The sequence below is a fragment of the Abramis brama genome (assembly GCF_963993115.1).
Source record: "Abramis brama genome assembly, chromosome: 18".
NCBI classification, from domain to species: Eukaryota; Metazoa; Chordata; class Actinopteri; order Cypriniformes; family Leuciscidae; genus Abramis; species Abramis brama.
This window is the reverse complement of record NC_139980.1, coordinates 27,882,168-27,904,076: the sequence shown is the minus strand read 5'-3', so window position 1 is coordinate 27,904,076 and position 21,909 is coordinate 27,882,168. Positions and strand designations below refer to the sequence as shown.

Below are 21,909 nucleotides of genomic sequence, written 5' to 3'. Positions count from 1 at the left end.
AAGAGTGTGCGCTACGAGCACAGTAAAATGTCTGATAGGACAGGAAAGTTCATTTTTCTGAGATGAGAGACTTCTATTTTACTAACTTGATAAAAAATAACTGTTAGAATAATTGCACTGACATGGAATGGTGCAGGTATGATGTAAGAACCCAGAAGTCTAATTCACCGCTGGATCCTATGAGATTTGTAAAGGGATTTTACAATTTATGTGTAAAATAAAGACTGCGGTAAACATAACTTGACTATACTTTGACGTTTTGTTCTACAACGTAAACTACACACCCATAGCTAAAACGCTAATTTTGAAGCAGTTATGTTCATTTTTGGAAACATACGTTTTTAATACGTAACTAGACAAGACAGCTTGGGTTGTGAGTGTGTGCAGTGAACAAAACATCAAGTTATGTATCGAGTTAAGTATCATCAAGTTATGTTTACCACAGGCTTTATATATACTACTGAATTAGGACCACACACTTTTCTCAGGCACTTAAAGCTGTCTGACAGAAGAGTCAACAGCTTTCACGCATGTCTTTTTTAAAATAGGCCCATCATGGCCCATCAATACCTAAAAATAAATTTGAAAAAAACAACAACAAAAAAACAGCTTTTTCTTTTTAAAATTAGCATAACTGTGTGCATGTGTGGCAGAAAATGTTTTATCCTCTGTCATGGGAAAACTCAGGGCTTATTTTCTCCTTGTGTTTCAGGTTTTTGTTGTTATTTGAATGAAATTCATATGGCTGAAAGGGAGCCTTTTTTATTGCATCTCTCAAAGCTATTTCTAGTCAAGGGTCAGGTTCACAAATGGAACACAGCAACCCCACCGAGTCCTTATAAAACCTTATAAAAAATAAATATACCTTAATCAATTTGACAGCACTGAATTATGCTGTATATATAATTAAGCAAAATTAAGATTTTAGGAATTGTTTTAATAGAAAACAATCTTACTATCATTCTTATCCCATCAACAAAGTGCTTCTTTTTTTTCAAGCATAAGCAAACAAACACAAATTAAGCAAAATTTCAAAAATGAAATACTTTAAAAATAAATAAATAAATGTTGATGCGGTACGAAAAACAAAAAAACCCAAAAAACTTAAAGCTGCAGTCCGTAGCTTTTTTGGGTTAAAAATTATCCAAAATATCTTTTTGAGCAAGTACATAACCAGCCAGTGTTCAAAACTATCTGCTTGCCTTAGCTCGATTCTAAACGGTAAGCTTGTAATAATGTTTTTTAATTCCAGTGGTACTGGTGGATTTCCGCGGGAAATTCGAGCATGTCTTTGCGTCATTACGTCACATCTGTACACATAAAGAAGGAGTCTCGGCTAGTAGGCTATGTTGCGTGTGAGGATGTTGGAGGTGGAGATTTATACCCTTTTCTCACAGCACTTGATATAATTAAACTTATCAATTTGATGGCGGATCCAGAAAGGTTCAAATGACAATCGCCAGTGACAACTGGAGATTCGCCCGTTGTAAATTGCGAAAGACTGCAGACTTTGGAGAAAAAAAGACACTGCAACCAGCCCATGCGAATACAAGGATAAATATCGGAAGGGCATTAAATGTAGTCACGCAATGCTGATGTTGTTAACATTAACAATTTGAGAACTAAGTTTAATTTACACGGTTTGACATGATATGATAAGCGATCGTTAGATTTAATCTGCTTTTTTCCCCTTAGTTGTTCAGAACAAAAGTGGATGTTACTTAGTTGTTCAGACAACATTTTCCGGTGAAAATTGGTCATTCTTCCAAAAAGTAGAATCTGTGATTGCGAATGACAGTATCCACACCACCAGCGCGGTGATTGACAGCCATACATTCTCCTCAAAACATTGGATTCATCCGCGCTGTGCTATGCCGAGGCACAACGCATGTAAAGTTGATAATTCCGCGATAATAACTGCAATTGCAGATTTCGAACAGAGATGGCGACAAAGAGGAAAAACTGCGGACTGCAGCTTTAATATAATTGTTTTGAAATTATTTTACAGAAATTTTGATTCACAAGTAAACTGACCATGTTTGAAATATATTTAGAAATTTCCACCGGAAACAAAATAACAACAGACTAAAAATACTTTTTTTTGCAGTGTAACTGGATGTTACCTGTTCAAACCATAGACTGTAAAAAAAAGATGGACGACGCCCCTTCGCTCTCTTCCATTGATGAGAACTGAAGCCGCCAGAGTCCCGATATGGCGCTGACATATTGGAACTTGAGTCTGCGCAGTAGCGATTTCGGGACCAGACCTGCGCAGTAGTGAGCAGGAAGTAAAGCCGCGAAATCAACGCTCCGCCCTCACTCTCGCATGAATGCACTCAGGGAGAGAGGATTCTGCACACTTTTTTAAAAATTGATTGCAGTACGACAAGAGGCTTGTTAAAATAAAGTAAATACAATCTCATCAGTCCTCCGAAGATCCAGAAAAAAATGTCCGTTGGTGCTTCAGTGACTACTTCGCTCAGAGAACCTGTCAATCACAGCTGTCAATCATGACGTTACACCACCGCATCACGTAACTAACTAAAAACCAACTTATTTTTGAAACAGACACTTGAACTAACATCAGCGTGATAAGAACGACAGCAAATGAAAGAAACCACCTTTGGAAAAAAGATATTTGAAGTGTAATTTAATTGTTTAGTTGGTCTCACGTCCCGTTGAATAACACGGGGAGGCGGGGTTTATGACCTATACTAGGACCAGTCACCGGGGGGCGATCGAGACGTTTTGGCTTCACTTTTCAGGGCTTGTGCGGCACGCTTGGTTCAAACCAACTCTTTGATATATGAGCTTCCCTCTCACACCAATGGGCCGAGAGCGAGAGACCACCCGCTAAATAGCCTGCAGCGTTTTTCTCACTGTGTGTTGAGGTCGGATATGAGTGGCACATGGAGTACAGTTTTACAGAGGTCACCGGGGTTGACACGTAGCTTTTACATGGTGACTGTGCCACATTGAATCACTCAGTAATTTTTTCTTTATGCCTGCCTCTTTGCAAAGAGCCAAAGCCTCAGCTCTCTGCCGCACAACTTCACCGGTGACCACATCGATTTTATAGTATTTCTTGGCTGACTCCAGAACACCAGTCATTTGGTGATGCAGTGCACTAAAGCTTCTCTCGTGCTTTATCGTCGTAAAGCATCTCCACTACGCTGCACAAACAGCAGTAGGCGGCCAAACCACAGAGGGCCTCTCAAATTAAACGCTTATTTAAATCAAAGTGAAAAGTGAGTTCTGAGCTTTGTTGTTCTAAAAATGAAAGAAGCGAACTTCAGAAATATGTGATGCTAATTCATAAGATGATTAAGCACTGTGCAAGCTTCAACTCATGTAACATAGTCCACCAATACACAAGTGACTTTTTTAATTGAGTAAGCCTGCAAGGCGGTCTGCAATACCTAGAGAAAGCAATCTGATGGCATTCCCATTCATCTAAAGACAGTTGCTTTCCAATCGTTGTGGGTTTTTGAACAAATCACCTGAGCTATGAGGGCTGTGTGACTAATCACTCTGGAGCCGCAAGAAAATAATGTCATGACAACGCCACGAAAGCACACACAGTATAGCAATTAGCCTTTACATTAATATTAACAAAATACTGTATATGAATACATTATATCCATAGGAGCTAACAGGTTATTCTAATGAGCCAAAACCTGACCCCTTATATTGGAAAGCAAAATTGTATCTGGATTGAAGACTTGTTATATGAAAAGGTACAGTACTGTTCTTTACTATACAGTAATCAATATTTTATTCAGCAAGGATGCAATAAAGTCATACAAAGTGAAAGTATAGTAATTTATAATTTCAAATAAATACTGTTCTTTTAAACGTTCTATTCATCAAAGAATGCTCAAAATACGTACCACAGTTTCCACAAAAATATTAAGCAGCACAACTGTTTTCAAATGTGATAATATAATAAGAAATGTGTAAGAGCAGAAAATCTGCATATTATAATGATTTCTGAAGGATCATGCGACTGAAGACTGTAATGATGCTGAAAATGCAAGAATAAATTACATTTCATTAAAATAGAAAATAGTCATACAGCCTTGGCGAGCATAAGAAACTTTCAAAAACATTAACATAATCCAAATTTATGAACTTTCAGTAATTTTGATAGAAGTGTATTATTTTCACATTGGCAAATAATATGTGCTTGTATAAAGCTAACTAACGCAATTTTGCTTAAATGTATTGATCAAAATATGATATTATTACTGGAAAAGACACTAGTTAAGAAAAAAATGTTTTGTTGCAGTGTAAAAAAATCTGACAGCAGATCATTAAAAGAACATAAAAAAAAATAAAAAAATTGTTAGCCTGAAAATATTGAACACATGGGCTTTAATTGTCTCACTATTGCTGTTAATATGTTGTTGTATAATGCCTACAAGGTACCAAGGCATTTCTTTGAAACAACCGGAACAGTATGTTGGCTCTGTAATAAAACTTTGATTCCAGTAACTGCAAATACATCCAGACTCTGAGCTGTAAAATGTAGTGGGCATAATAAAATTGATTCAATGATTAATTATTGAGCTATTCACAATTTTACAAGAGAACACCAGGTTCTTTTATTGGGACCTTGCTTATTTTATGTAAGGCCAAAAAACACACATTTGCACTCTGAACAATACATAATTTCATATGAATTTTGTGCATATGATGGGAATTCGTAAAACTGTGCTATTCTTAGACTTCCATTAAACGTAGTTTTGACAACTACCAACAACAACATTCCCAGAAAAAAATATCACACCATATTTCACAACCAATCAGATTCTATATTCAAATGCCCCAAATGTATGGAATTCCAAAGCTGACAAAATAGTAAATAAATACATAAATAAATGTATATATGTATAGATATATATATAGATATATATATATATGTGTGTATGTGTGTGTGTGTGTGTATATTCTTTGTATATTTATTTATGTATTTCTTTCTTCTTTTTTTACATTTCTTCTATGTATTTATTTATTTATTATTATTCTGTCAACTTTGGAATTCCATACAAATCCACTGTTGCCAGGGGTTTAAACTAGGTCTAAAAAAGAAATACATTGGTTGGCAGTTAATTTTTTCAATCCATTCCCTTTCCTCTATGCTCCAGTCCAGTTTTTGTTAACTCTACATTTAACACGTGCATGCTCAGAAAATCTTTAAAGTTCATTACAATAAGCACAATACTTCCCTCTAATCAAAGTAACAATAGGCCAACTTCTAAAATGCCAAGTTTACCCCAAAATGTGAAAAAGGATTAAAAAAGGAAAATGATAAGATAGGAACACTTTCATTACATTTACATTACAGTGCTGTCCTATAAAGAGCAAAATTCCATGTCAGCTATAAAACAGTGTTGGGATTTATCACCCATGAGCGTTTTCATTCCAACTCTCACCTGACGTACATGGTGTCATGAGGTTCAGTCAAGGATGGAATCATGTTGGAAACTTGTGTTCCCAGGATGAATTTTCCATTTCATACTGAATTTGTGTTGTTATTATTATTATTCAATTATATGCTGTATAAAATGTGAACCACCTGCCACAGAGCCTTCGGGGGGAGAAGGGAAACGTCTGTTTTCAGAGAAACTGATTGATGCCCGTTCCCTCCTCCAGCTCCCAACTAAACCCAGACTGCCTTCTTCAGTACTGCCCTGTTAATCATTTGGAATCCATATTAATAAATGCCTTATGTTTGCTAGGGCCTGCACAAAGGCATTAAGTGCTCTTTTTGTGTGGCCTGATACAATTCCAATGATAGCCTCAATAAAAAAAAGATAAACTTTCCTTTTCCCAAGAGTCGACAGCATCACTCTGCGGGAGGCACTTTGCTGCCGTTTCTTGCTGCATTTAAGTGGAATTTCCTAATCTTAAGCTCCCATTACTGAATAAGATAGACCACCTAAGCATTCAGACGTATATTAGACAACAACTCTACCAGGCCTTAACCACATCTGTTGTTTTCTGTTCCAGTTTTTCTGTGGGTCTTTGCTGAATATTGCTCTGGAAGCAATTTGCTGAACTCACACAACTAATGCTATTACGCATCATCATTGTCCATCATCTCAGTAGGCTAAAAAAACTATTTTAAAAGCAGATGAAAGAAACAGTTAGTTATACGCACTTACACATTCCGTTACAGATTATGAATCGAAGCCGCAATAGCTGATCATTGAGGTAAAAAAAAAAAAAAAAACGTATCTATACCATTAAAAACAAACGTTTACAATCTATTCTGGACTGGGAATCGTACTGGTACATCTCATATCTGATTTCTATGAAAGCAAAACCTTTAAAAGCAGCAAGTGCAAGAAAAAGTCGCTTTTGTGAATTATGAAGTTGCAATTAGGAGAAATAAAGTCAGAATTACAAGAAATAGTCACAATTGTGAGAAACAAAGTTGCAATTGGGAGATTTAAAATCGCAATAAAAAAATTACTTTTACTCTTGAGGTGGAAATGAACTTCGAATTCTCAACTGAACAAAATGTAATACTGTTCAAAAGTTTGGAGTTCGTCAGTAAGACTTTTTTTGAAAGAAAGAATGTAGTACTTTTATTCAGAAAGGATGCATTAAATTAATCAAAAGTGACAGTAAATACAAAGTATCCCGGAAAAAAAAGTTTCCACAAAAATATTAAGCAGCACAACTGTCAACTTTGATAATAATCAGAAATGTCTCATGAGCAGAAAATCTTCATGTGACACTGAAAACTGAAGTAATCATGCTGAAAATTCAGCTTTGCCATCAAAAGAATACCTGACATTTTCATTTTAATAATAATTCACAATATTACCATTTTTGCTGTAATTGTATCATATAAATTCAGCCTTGGAGAACATAAGAGACTTCCTACAAAAACTTTTTTTTTTTTTTTAAGCTTACCGACCCCCAACTTTTGAATGTTAGTGTACATATACCTATTCATATCATGTAATCATCTTTATCCCTATGGCAAGACATTCCACCCGCCACTGCCAAAGTAAGCTAAGGTGTTATTGCCAACTATTGGGAAATTCAGAGACCCTTGGCCTGACTTCACAGGAATTGTTGTTGTCAGATTTTGACCAAAGTAACTGGATATCTTGCTTCACAAATGCGCAAGACAAGAACAAATAACTTCAAAAAGCTCCTTAAAGACATCTTCTGTTGTCAGACCAAGGGTGTGAAGCTGTTCATGTACCCTTTACTCCTTCAAGTTCACCATGTTCTGTTGTTAAAGATCTTTTCACATGACAAAACATAATAAACACAATGTAGCCCAGCAATCTGATCTTATCGGATCTGAACACCGCAAAAAAACGGAATACCAAAGAGGTCACTGTCTTTAAACTGATGTAAAACAGCCAAACAATAACTCAACGTCTACATTATTCAGTATTAATAGAGGAGCAGTAATCAGTTTAGCGACGTTTACTTTAAATTAAAGTTTGATATTGTTTTGGTTTAGCCTTATGTTTATCATGCACATTCTATCCTAATCAAGATTATTTTATGAAGTAACCAACTGTCTTCTTCAAGTAACATCATTACTTGATTTGTGTTCTGTGTGCTGCAGAGGTTTATACTTGATTACAGAATGAATACACACGTGTCTGATATTATCATCATTTAGTTATTTTAGACATTTGTATATGCCTCAAAGCACAATGAAGTCCTTAATTAGACATGCATCACCCACATTACTTTAACTATTGGTTGGATTTAATGCCCTGGGAGATGTTTAACACTACTCCTGTGGTTTTGCTTCAGTGCTCAAAAATCTCAATTCATCAGGTAAGATATTTCCCACATGACTCATGATGATCCACATTAGGTTCAGCAGATGAAGCTTGAGAAAAGGCCAGTTACAGCTCTATTTACACCAGGAATTAACATTTGTCTCATGGGCCACGTTACGTGTTTTGGCCATTCATTTACACAACAGCGGCTATTTGGGGGCCTGAAAACGCAAACTTTTGAAAACTTTTTTGAAAATTATACGATTATCGTCTCCGTGTAAACTACAAAAAACGCTAATTTGTAAAAACGTTGATGTCATGAGCATTTATTAGGTGTGCATCTATAGGCGCATAGTGTTTCTTTACAAGTTACATTGCCAACTACTGGCCTGACAGCAGAATACAGTGTTTTTTGTCGTATTCGCTGATCCATGTGAATATGGATCATTTTGACAATGGTGTCATTAGTATGCGAAAAATGCAAAGGAAAAAAAGGTGAAATATTCACAAATGATCAAACGAGATCACGGTTTTGTTATTCAGTTATCCCTTGCTACAAAATAAAAAGCAAATACACTACTGTTCAAAAGTTTGCAGGTTGGTACTTTTTTTTAATGAAATCTCATACTCACCAAGCCTGCATTTATATGATCAAAAATAAAGCAAAAACAGTAATATAGGGAAATATTATTACAATTTAAAAGAACTGTTTTCAATTTTAATATATTTTAAAATGTAATTTATGCCTGTGTTGGCAAAGCTGACTCCAGTATTCAGTGTCACTAATCCTTCAGAAATCATTCTACTGTAATATGCTGATTTGATGTTCGAGAAACATTTCTGATGATTATTATTATCAATGTTGAAAACAGTTGTTTTGCTTAATACTTTTTTTTTTTGTTGAAACTCTGGCATTTTTCAGGAATTCTTTTTTACTGTCACTTTTGATCAGTTTAATGCATCCTTGCTGAATAAAACTATTAATTTATTTTAAAAAAAATCTTGCTGACCCCAAACTTTTGACCAGTATAGTTTATTTATTATATTACAGTTTGGACTGATTCTTATGAGACAAATGCTACTGTTAATATGATACTGGACAACTGCCGCATTTTTGATTGCTTGCTTGTCTATTTTATCATTCTTATGCCACCAAAGAGAATTATGGGAAGTGTAGTTTATGTTGTAGTGTTGTGTTATGCAAGCCTGTCAGCATAAGCCAGCTAAAATGAGTAATATTTAATGTATTTATCAGTTAAATGCATGCAAACTAAACTGTGCCATCAGAATTCACAAATACAACTTAATGTGATCAATGCCTCTCAGGTTTTGTAATGAATCTCAAATCAACACACCCCCAAATCAGAAAGTCAGGACATGGTGTAGGCTAGCTAACCTTGCTAGCATCATATGCTTGAGCATGCTAACAATAAACACCATATGGCACTGTGCAAAACACAGTGTGCTTGCCTGGGATAGGAAGGAGAATCCTGAGAATGCTCTTTTTGTTTAAATTACACTTTGATCCATTTGTGCCAATTCGGACAACCTTGATCGAAGAGAGGGGTCAAAACATGCCTTCTCCTCACAGAGTTTGGATCCAGCTCCCATTTTCTGCTTCTTTATCCATGGTCCACAGAGGCTTTAGTCCTCACAACACATAATGACGGTTTTCTAGCAACAGGCCAAAACAGTGTTATAAAGCTGGACAGACCAGAGGTATGCTCTTGCATGTTGAGAGAGTCTCCAGTGGAGGGCCGGAGAACAGTTAGCACATTTCTGTGTGGGTGAAGGCCTGAGCTTAGCAACAGCTTTGTCCTCTGCAAAAAAATCTACCAGTAAGAAACTTTTTCATGAATTAAACATGTGGAACACAAGGTTCTAGAAATGTCCAAACATTATTTACTGATGCTGTTATATAACCTGAGACAAAAAGGCACTCTAATGAAGTTGAAATCATGCCAGGGGCTCTGGAAAACAATGACAGAAAGTAAAGACCCCGTCAGATCTGTTCACAAATGTAATATCACATTGGATGGATAAACAACACATCTAGACACTAATATATTAGGTTACATACTGGTCAAAAGTATGGAATAATATATATATTTGTATTAATCAACATATAATAATAATAATAATAATTCATTACATTTATAGCGCTTTTCTCGGCACTCAAATCGCTTTTACATGGAAGGGGGAATCTCCTCAACCACCACCAATGTGCAGCATCCACCTGGATGATGCGACGGCAGCCATATTGCGCCAGAACGCCCACCACACACCAGCTTATTGGTGGAGAGGAGACAGAGTGATGAAGCCAATTATTATATATATATATATATATATATATATCAATCAGAGTCAGGACCTCGGTTTAACGTCTCATCCGAAGGACGGTGCTCTTTGACAGTACAGTGTTGGGGACACTACTGTCCCTATATATCCCTATACTGGGGCGTTAGGTCCCACAAAGACCACAGGGTGAGCGCCCCATACTGGCCTCACTAACACCTCTTCCAGCAGCAACCTAGTTTTCCCAGGAGGTCTCCCATCCAGGTACTAACCAGGCTCAACCCTGCTTAGCTTCAGTGGGCAACAAGTCTTGGGCAACAAACATATGATTTCTGAAGGATCATATGACTCTAAAGACGGTTATAATGGCTGCTGAAAATTCAGCTTTATCATCACATGAATACATTGCATTGTAAAATATATTAAATATTGTTGTAATATTTCACAATATTATTGTTTTTACAGATTTTTTGATCAAATAATTGCAGCCTTGGTTGGACCCTTTTGCCTTCAGAACTGCCTTAATTCTTCGTGACATAGATTGAACAAGGTGCTGGTGCTCCATACTGACATGATGACATCACGCAGTTGCTGCAGATTTGACAGCTGCAGATTTGACAGCTGCACATGCATGATGTGAATCTCCCGCTCCTCCAGCACATCCCAAAGGTGCTCTATTGGATTGAGATCTGGTGACTGTAGAGGCCATTTGATTATAGTGAACTGTTCAAGAAACCAGTTTGAGGTGATTTGAGCTTTGTGACGTGGCGTGTTATCTTGCTGGAAGTAGCCATCAGAAGATGTGAACACTGTGGCCATAAAGGGATGGACATGGTCTGCAACAATACTCAGATAGGCTGTGGCGTTTAGACAGATAAAGATGCTCAAGTGTGTTAAGAAAATATCCCTCACACCATTACACCACCAGCAGCCTGAACTATTGATACAAGGCAGGATGGATCCATGCTTTAATTTTTTATGCCAAATTCTGACCCTACCGTCTGAATGTTACAGCAGAAATCGAGACACATCAGACCAGGCAATGTTTTTCCAATATTCTATCGTCCAATTTTGGTGAGCCCGTGTGAATTATAGCCTCAGTTTGCTGTTCTCATCTGACAGGAGCGGTGTGTCTTCTGCTGCTGTAGCTCTTCTGCTTCAAGATTTGACGTGTTGTGTGTGCGTTCAGAGATGCTCTTCTGCAGACCTTGGTTGTAACGAGTGGTTATTTGAGTTACTGTTGCCTTTCTAACAGCTTGAACCAGTCTGGCCATTCTCCTCTGACCTCAGGCATCAACAAGGCATTTTCACCCACAGAAAAGCCACTCACTGGATATTTTCTCTTTTTATGACCATTCTCTGTAAACCCTAGAGATTGTTGTTCATGAAAATCCTGGTATATCAGCAGTTATTCAGACCAGCCAGTCTGTCACCAACAACCATGCCTCATTCAAAGTCACTTAAATCACTTTTCTTCCCCAATCTGATGCTCAGTTTGAACTTGACCATGTCTACATGCATTGAGTTGCTGCCATGTGATTGGCTGATTAGATATTTGCATTAACGAGGGGTTGTACATGTGTATCTAATAAAGTGGCAGCTGAGAGTATATAAAAACATCAATTGCAATTGCAGTTGTCATCAGTGCAACATTACTCAGTAGTGGAAGTCAATAATACATACTACAAAAAATGCTCTTCTCGTTGTTGTTGAGGCATGCAAACCTACCCTCTTTTTTCATCATATGGTCCTTCCTTTTTGAATGTGGCAGCTTTGATGTTTATCACACAGGGTTATTTTGCTCTTATTGAATTTGTGAGGAATCACAGCATGGTCCTCGACAGGAAATTAAAAAACAGGTACCCATCGGCTCAAAATTTTTGTAGAACCTGGAAACCTGGAAAACATAGAAAGAACATTAGAATAGATCATACATTGATGAGTTTTCCTGTCATGGTTAAAGAGAATAATACTGTTGTTTTGTCATGCAACATAATTGACTTGAGTGTTCAGGAAATCATTTATGAATAAAAGAGGATTCAGTGGGCCCCCTAGCAAAAATTCCTTTTTTATTACAAATATAATACAATAGACTTGTCATATTGCAAGTTACTCGGTATAATAACATCTTGTATGTAAAAACCTCTTTTTACGCAATGTTCCCACAATTGTGCCCTTGTACCGAATAAAATATGGATTCATTCCAGACAACATAAAACTTGCAATTCTTTCACCTACTACTTAAAAATAACCACTGGAACAGAGCTTGAGGTCAGACATTAGAAAGCCAGGGCAGATCGACCTTCAGTGAGAAGACTTATCTGACATCATTTTCTGCCAACCGGCAGAGAAAAAAAAAAGTGTTAGGAAAAATATTTGTTAAATGATCAAATATAAAAGGTTACACTTTATTTTAAGGTGACATAGTAACATTGTATTTCCTCAAATAAGTACTGAGTAAAATTAACTAACTACATGTACTATAGAGTTATGTTTAGGGTTAGTTACTTAATTATGCCTAATTACCTGTTATTACTATAGTAAGTACATGCAACAGCATGTAACTACATCACCTTAAAATAACATGTTAAAATTATCAAATAAAAAAGATGTCAAAAATATCTACAGAAGAAAGAAAAATATGCAATCTAAAAAGCAACACAAAGAAACAAAAGAGAAGAGTTACCTTATTTTTCACTTTTCAGTGGCTGGTTGTACTCATTTTGTGTTCCTGGTTTCTAAATAATTTCAATTTCTGCTGTTTTTGGTATTGTTTTGCTGTCTTTTTCTTTTTCACAAAGATCTTATGAAGGGCAGATGGGTAGAACATGTGTTTGTGCCCTCTTATGTGATATAAAAGCGATGTGCCGAAGTCCACAATAAAGCACTGGGGCAGCTTGTCCCAACACATGGTAACCTGTCACCAAGGCCGCATTAATGCACGGGCTTACCTGGGCTGAAGCCCAGGGGCCTCCCAAGTTCAGGGGCCTCCCATGTTCAGGTTCATGATGAGCTGAAAAGGTCATATTGTTTTAACTTGTCAGATTTTGTCGCTGTATGTCGCTAGTCGCTTGTGGACGTTGCTGTCGCTATAATGTTATTGTTATGGTGCGTTCACACCAAACGCGAATAGAGCGTCTGGCGCGAGTGATTTCAATGTTAAGTCAATGTAAAGACGCGTTTACGCGCGTCTAGAGGTCCCGCGGCGCGAATGAGGCGGACGGTGCGTGTCCACTACAGCGGCAAAAGTCCGCTCAGTGCCGCTGGCAACGCTGTAACGTCTCCGTCTCCGCTTTGGGGTGTGTCTGTTGCGAGTGTGTTTAATCTAAGTTTTTTTCAACGTAAATCAGCAGCGATGCACGCGATTACATTTAGAAATAGACAAGCTTTGTTTCCAAATGCACCAAGCAATGATCCTTTCAATTTTATAAACTTTTACAAACCCAGCCAATATAATCACAATGAACACATCCAAAATAAAATCTTTAACGTATATAACAACTGCAAAGCGTCTAATTTGTAAACAAAATGATTTACGCACTAAATCCAGCATAAACTCACTGAGACTGTCGACAGTTTCTTTTCCATGCATCATTTTATTATATCCATGTTTGTGATTAGTAACATATAAAACAGTGAAATCGCCCTCGAACTCTTCTGTCTCCTGCACTCGAGACGGTGACGGGAGCTGAGCTCCACTGAAAGGCTTCTTTCCTATTGGTTGTCGCTCGCGAAAATCGCTTCTCATTTTATAAAGTTGAAATTTAGTTGCTGTGTGTGGTTGTTAAATAAAGTGTCTTGTGTTTATGTGCTCAGTGATATGTTAATAACAATATTAAAATTGAAAACAATATTAAAAAACTCACTGTTGTAGGTCTCGAAAGAAATTAATGCATTCTGTGATGTAGATTTCCTAGATATTACACTTTTTTAAAATGAGACTCTATAAATCGAGGGGATGGGGGGCCTACAAAACCTCTCAGCCCCAGGGCCTAACATTAGGTTAAGGCGGCTCTGCCTGTCACAATAAAACTGATAAAAGAAGGACCTCTGCTGGAAGCTCCTCATTTTTGTCCGCATCTGGGAGTTGCTTCAGGACATTCTTGACATGGACATCACAAACTAACAAAAGGACACCAAATAACGTGTGACAAATGGAAAACACGTGACAATGTCCACTGTGACATTTTGCTTTGAACCAGATCTCACTTAACTGTTCTCATATGAGATCAAAAAGTTAGCCTTACACAACAAGTGACTTTCCAGTAACAGCTAATTTTAATTTAAGAGCAGATGATATTTCCCATATTGATGTTTATCAAACGAATATTAACACAAACTGTCTTCAACCCTAAATGCTGGTTTAAGTCACATTTGTCCCTCTGGCTATCACAGGGTGATGTTTTAAGAGACCTCCAAACACTACAGAGGAGCCAGATGTCTGTGTCTCTGAGTGACAATCTTCTAACAGCGCTGTTTTATTTTTCATTCATTTGAGACATGTTTTGTCTTGGTTCTGCGCACAAGAAATATCGCTTTTGTCAGCAGTTCGGTTAATTCAAGCGATGTGAGAGAGTGGTAAAAACATGGACCTTTAGAGACGAATATGGTCAAAGCTGTGACTGTATTTAAGCAAAACTACCTTGATTATAATCTCAAAGGATCTAAATTGCATAAGGAGACAATTCACTCTCTAAAATTACACCTTTGTCAAAAGGCACAACAGTGAGGAAGGCCAGCGTCTTATGCCATTGTCCAAAACATCACTTTAGTGTAGACATGTCATTGAATGCAATGAAAACGTGGAATTTAGTGTGGTCCCACACAACCATGTGTGGGGTTTCTCCGCCGTTCAAAATTGCAAGTTAAATATGTTTTGTCCTCTAAGGATGCAGACAGTGCATAATTAACATTCCCTGGCTGTTTACAGTTGATTATTTAACTCAGTGGTTTTCCCTGGGAGCTGGTGATTATGCTGCTGCTCGACTACTAATAAAGAAATCCCTTTGAAAGTCAAGGCTCATATCAGGGAGATTTGGCGAAGAGGAACCCGTTATTAAGACGGAGACCAAAAGATCAGCACCATCCTCACATTCAGCTTATGAAGCAAAGCTAAACTAATAATTGTTGAAGACAACATAAAAAAGACATGACAGACAGACAGACAGACAGACAGACAGACAGACAGACAGACAGACAGATAGATAGATCAAAAGACAGACAGACAAATAGACAGACAGACGGAACAAAAGAGACAGATAGATAGACAGATAGATATAGATAGATAGATAGATAGATAGATAGATAGATAGATAGATAGATAGATAGATAGATAGATAGATAGATAGATAGATAGATAGATAGATAGATAGATAGATAGATAGATAGATAGATAGATAGATAGATAGATAGACACAGAACGATCGATAGAACGTTACAAAGAACGACAGACAGATAAGTGCTCACAAATAGAGGTTAGCTAGTACTGTGTGGACCACTGAGTTTGAGGACAGTTTCTCACATTGGAGAACAAATGGAATGCACCAATAGATAGACAGACAGACAGACAGACAGACAGACAGACAGACAAAGCCTCCTGACACTATCTGTCCTCACATAAACACGGTTTACAGTTTGGTTGAAGTGTCTATATGTCAAAACATTATCACGTCCAGCAACAGAAATCTGGAGCTTGTAGTCTCATGTTTGCTCTCCCCAGTCTTGCCACATGAATATACAGGCTTGCTTGCCAGCGTTTACAATTCGATAAGTGCACACAAGTTAAAGGCATATCGGCTGGTTGGTATAAAACAAGCAAACCACACACAAAACTAAACAGGCACATAGTGCTACTTTTTGCCAGGAACATGCAATTACTTGTAGTTTTAAGATCCAAGCACTTCCTTTTTTTACACGTTTTCTTTTCCTCTTTGAGAATCCCATTTGGAGGAATAACCACGTTGCACTGGAACTGTCTCAAATGTGGTGACGGGAACACAGTGGATGAGCTATTAAAATTCCTCTGGGATCATATGGTTGATATACACGAAAGCCATAAGGATCAGTGTCAATTTTCTTTAAGAGATACATGTTGTGTGGACTTCTGAACCCTGCGTGTTGAACACTTTAGGCAACTTATATTACAGCAACCAGTGTAACAAAAAGCAATCCATGGCCATTTCAATATATTTTTTTTATTTTATTCAAATACATTGTTACATTATATATGTTGCTCATAACTACGTTACCCTTCAAAAGTTTGGGGTCATTACGTTTTTTTTTGTTTTTTAAAGAAATTAATACTTTTATTCAGGATGGATGCAAAAAAGTGACAGTAAAGAATCTTACATGTTACAAAAATATCTATATTTAAATCAAATGCTGTTATTTTCAACTTTCTATTTATCAAAGTATCCTGAAAAAAAATCACAAGTTTCCACAAAATTATTAAGCAGCATAAACTGACATGTTTTTAACATTGATAATAATAAGAAATGTTTCTTGAGCAGTAAATCAGCATATTAGAATGAAATTCAGAAATTCAGAAAAAAATATATATTTACGGTAAATATATATTTAAAAAACTAATATTATTATTATTTTGTAATATTTCACAATATTGCATTTTTACTGTATTTTAGATAAAAATACACACAGTCTTGACTTATACTTCTTTCAAAAACATTTAAAAAATCTTACCGACTCAAAACTTTTGAACAGTATAATTTTAATAAATTCATAGAGAAGTGAACAGTAGGCAAACACCCAAAACCCTCTAGCAACCCCATAGCAACGGTTCCAGAATCAAATCTTCTGAAATTAGTAAGGGTGCTCTAGTAAAGTGCAGATTTAATGTGCAAGCAACAGCTCTTGAGCTCCACCAACAAGAATAGCGATGTACAGTGAAAGATTTACAAGATTACAAGTCATTACTTTTACAAATAATAATTACAAAATGATTTAATATGAAAATTATATATTTTTAAAAATCTCTTATTTACACTGCCTATACTTTGTTATAATGATTATTTGTTATAAGGATTCTTTAGCGTACATACATGCATTTTAAACATACATTTTGAGTGATGAGTGGATTCTGACTAACTTAAAGTTTCTAACTTAAAATGCTATCCCTTAAAACTCATCTTTGATCACCACAATTATACACATTTAAACGTTTTTCCCTGTGAAAAAAAATTATTAATGCCTTAAAATAGCTTGAATGCATCTACAACCTTGCTTCAATTAGTATACGCGGACCCATTAATATGCAAATGAGCCCCGCCTCCACTCACTCATAAAGGCTTGTATACAAGTCGATGTATTAGAACGGTAATGCGCTTAATGTATCGCTCCCTACAACGTCGGACACATAACGGTAATTAATATGATTGGCTTTTTGCTTGACTATGTTATCAAACAGCTAATAATGTGTTGCTAATGTTACACAAACCATGTTCCCGTTCGCATCTCAGAGTCAGACAGCTGCCTTCTAACAATAGAACAACTTATAGTTATAGAAAGGCGTATATGGTTAATCATAACATCGTAATATGCATCATATACATAATTCACCCGCTATATTGCTACATGTACCCGATTTTTCATATATCAACATAAAAATATATGGGGATAACCTGGCTTCTCTCTTTTTTTTTTCACTGCAGATTTAAGGAGAAAATACTCAGCAATGGTGTTGACTTGAGAATTTGCACGTGGTTTGTCTTAAAGCATATTAGAAACACCACATAGACATATAAACAACATTAAAAACTTGATTTTCACCACAGGGAGACTTTAAACACCTCTGAGGCCACTGTGTTCAAGAGATCAACAGACAGATGCTGCAAAAACATGTTGTAAATAGAAACCTTTAACAATGTCTAGAGCACAAACACAAATATGCACTGGAGCGTTTGCCAAATCTGTTTCACCAAAATGCTATTATTACAGTTATACAGTTAAGATGCTCTTGCTTTTATTTTACACCCTTTACCCGGCCTGCAGAAACGTCAGAGCAATGTGCTACAAGCGAAAAGCAATTTCGCCAAATGAAATTGAAATGAATAAGGGTGGTCTTCTCATTACTAATCAAAAGCCATAAACAAAAGACAGGCAATAAGTGTTGGTTTTATTTGTAGCCAATGCAGTGATTGGAAAAAAGTGTCCCATTGTTGTAAAGTCACATAGGGACTATACAACTGCTGAAATGAGCTCAAAGTAAACTACATCATATCTACACGCCAACGGCTCAAAAGATTTTGATTATCCTTGACCCCTTTTAATGATGTTTATAGAACAAATCACAATTATTTAAAGTGCATCAATGACATTTCCAAGCGTCAAAAAGTTCACAAAGGTGGTTGTTATTAACACAAGCTTGAGTTCAGATGGCACGGAATTAAAGCCATTTATGTGAAATCACACTTGACATGGTTTATTTTTGCCATCTGGCAAACACTGCACTTTTGATACAACCAACAAAGTAAAAATGCAGTGGGACTGATGGAAGCCAGTGTTCACACTGAGCTCATCATGAATTATTTAATTTCCCCACATAGATAAAAAGACTTTGAGAGGGAATATAAAAAGCCTTTTGTGCATGTGACAAATGTATAGCGCTTACTTCCTGTTTCTTAGATGCATTAATTTAATCCAGGAAAACCTCTCCGACCATGTAATTAACTTCCAGTGTTCTTTAGTCTATTGCCTGATGTATGAATGAATACTATCTTAAAGCTAGTATTTGAATCTTTTTTTTTACATAAACGAATATTTGTCAGTCATACATAAGATTTATGTAATAGTATTAATAAACTAAATGTGTTTTAAATGCACAACAACCAGATTTATATATTTATCATCAATAAATCTAATTTGTCTCAATATCATACAAATAATAGAACATTGCTTGTTCCACAACTGCTTGTCCATATTTTTGCTACACTATGTTCGTACATTTAAACTGATAAATATAATTGTTTTTATAATGAACATATTTATGCTGATACTAAGCTACTTGAATTAATGCATTTTAAAAAATATGATAATTTAAATAAAAACAAATACAGTAGATGCATAGTTAATAATAAACTATGCCATGTTTGTTTTTTTGTTTTTGAGTGAAAAAACCTTTACCGTTTCATTTATGCATGACTAAGAAATATGCATACATTAAGCTCATGTTAAAACTGTGTAATCCAAATGGATGGTAAATTTATATGCAGTTCTTAAATTTGGGCCTAAATATTTTTCAGTATACTAAAATATCTAACTGGATTAGATAGATCTAGATCTAGCCGAGATTGACAATCAGAGTCAAGTATTCCAGAGAGCTGAAACAAATTCATACCCCCAAACACCATGTAAAAACTATTGTTGGTACTCCTGTTTAAGTGTCCAGTTATTGTCCAGAATAAGCTGCAAATGACCAAACATCTGCTGAGTGCGACTAGTTCTTAGATTTATCATAGCAAGTCATTGATTCAACATCTTTATAACCGATCAAACATATCATACTGTTTCTAATTTAGCACTGATAAAGATAATAATGTGAGACAGTAAAGAAGGAGAATGAATGAGACTAGTACAGTTTCAGTACACAACTGTGGCAGTAAACACTCACTGCCACATGCTTTGAAATACTTGACACCCTGTGATTTGTACAAGTGGTTGGCTCCAAAGCACATATTTTTGAATTTGAGCCCAATTTCCTTTTCGGTTAAAAAAGCAATGTTTGACAACAACAGGCTTTTCTGACAAATACCAGATAATTGTCAAGTTTTTTTTTTTTTTTTTTTTTCATTTTTCCAAAAGGACAAAAACAAGTCATCAAGTCAGGGTGAATCATGGCTATTGACTCATAACCTCCACTTCAGCATGATGTGAGCTGGAGGCTAAAGCAACACTAAGGAACTTTTCCTCTTCGGTCGCCCTACAGGTTGGCAGCAGAATTGTCCATTACCACTGTCATAAATAATTTCGTCGCACGCACGCTCGCTGTTTATCTAGCACCGGCTTTGGAATGAATGATGTCCACTGACAAGGATTTCATGAAAGTATGATGTATTGCGACATCAGAAACGAAGGAAAACTAAATAATGACTATTGTAACGCTTGACGTAAAGCAAGTCAAATTTGTAGTTTTCTTATGTCTCATTCGAACTACAGAAATGTGACCCGGTTTGGCAAACTTGCATAGTGTGGTTAAACTGCAAAGTGAATCCAGAAGTGCCTTTCAGAGTGTTACGACTTGATGAACCACTGATACGATTTTGGAAACATTATTTTAAGGTAAAAATGTTCCTTAGTGTTGCTTTAAGTGTGTTGAATGCTTAAATATCTCCACAAGAGAGGAACATGGGAAAGAACGTTGGGAGATTAGAGCAAACACTGCTTAAACCCAAGTGCACCAGGGATCGAGGTCACGCTTCCAAGAGAGACACTCAGGATAAGCTGATAACACAGGGAGTAGCTACAGTATGTGGATAAGAACACCTGTGAATTACAGAGGACATGCTGATGTGACGCTACAAACATTATAAGATGTATTGCCAATTGTTCCTTTGCAATGAGGCAGATGTGGTAATTTCTAGCATTACTAAGTTACTTTTATTACACAGCTCTCCGTAATACTTGATTCTGATTGGTTAAATGCATCATTCCATTGCATTCCTCGGTCAGACATTTTTGTATAATGATGTTAAACTATATAATTGTTATATCTACATAGCTGTGCTAGATTCATGGCTCTGCAGCCTCTTTTGTAGGAATTGAGAAATTAGGAGATGCCGGACAGTCTGGTTGAAGAACGACCAGACCCTGAGAGGACAAAGGACCTCTCTGGAAAATAACATTTGAACTCCTCCTCGTGCACTATTGAGACATCTACATCTCTTTCCCTCATCCCCCTCTCCTTCTCCCCCAATGCGAAGATCACCAAGGACTCGCCCAAGAATATATGAATGATTAACATCGAGTATTATACATATTTAGTATCATTTGAAATGTCTCATTGCAACTGGTACAAATGTCTCATTTCCAAATAAGTAAAACAAAAGGTAATAAGGTTTTTAAGAGTTTAGGGATAACTGACACACAAAGGAAGGTGGTCTCTAGACAAATGGTCTCCTACCTCCCCAAAAGGTGTAACTTCTGAATGCAAATTTCCATTGTTAAAAGATGTTTCCAAGTGAAAGAGGTCCTGACTATATAATGAAATGCAGCAGGGGATTCGGGGCCTTTCTGTACTTCAGATTAGCCTGTGAGGCTGAGAGTGAGACCTCTCAGCCTCATGTATATCTTAATGTTGGGTTTGCATCTTCTCTCTATTCCAGAGCATTTGATGTTTTGTATCGATTATCTTTGAATTGATTATGAAATTGGCATGATACATTTACCTGACATAATAAATTGTTACATTTGATTATTCTAACCGACTTTGGCATTATTTTTGATGCACAGATATCATTAAAACCTTTTCATTTATGGAGTCAGATGAAATAACGAGAGAATACATATTCAAATGTATTGCATTTAATCAAAAAATACTTTGCCCCGAGAAAAGGACAGTAACACGTAAAGACCGGATGCCGGTTTTGGGCCGATCGAGCGCGAGATTACACTTTGTACATAGATAAATAAAAAAATTCTGTGAAAATCAGTATTTCATGCCCATTCCTCTTTTTTGATTGTAAAGAAATAAGCAACTTATAGTAGTTTCTGTTTTCATTTACTTCACCCTCATGCTGTTCCAAATATGACTTACTTGAAATAGAAAAGGAGACGTTTAGCAGAATGTTGACACCACTCTTTTCCATGCCATGAAGGTGATGGGTCATCATGGGGTTTCAAG

General features: G+C 36.4%; 1 long non-coding RNA gene across 3 annotated transcripts in view; it reads right to left on the bottom strand.

Moving 5' to 3' along the window:
* LOC311068826 overlaps positions 1-21,909 on the bottom strand; it is an 85,525-nt gene extending 63,616 nt beyond the window's left edge. For 2 of the 3 annotated variants that reach the window (XR_014603433.1, XR_014603434.1), the window contains exons 1-2: positions 21,823-21,909; positions 11,784-11,952 (exon numbers count right to left, since the gene is read on the bottom strand). This is a non-coding gene — a long non-coding RNA (uncharacterized lncRNA). Of the gene's footprint in view, positions 1-11,783; positions 11,953-12,741; positions 12,892-21,822 lie in introns of those variants that run through there. The other variant, XR_014603435.1, reaches the window with a different exon arrangement.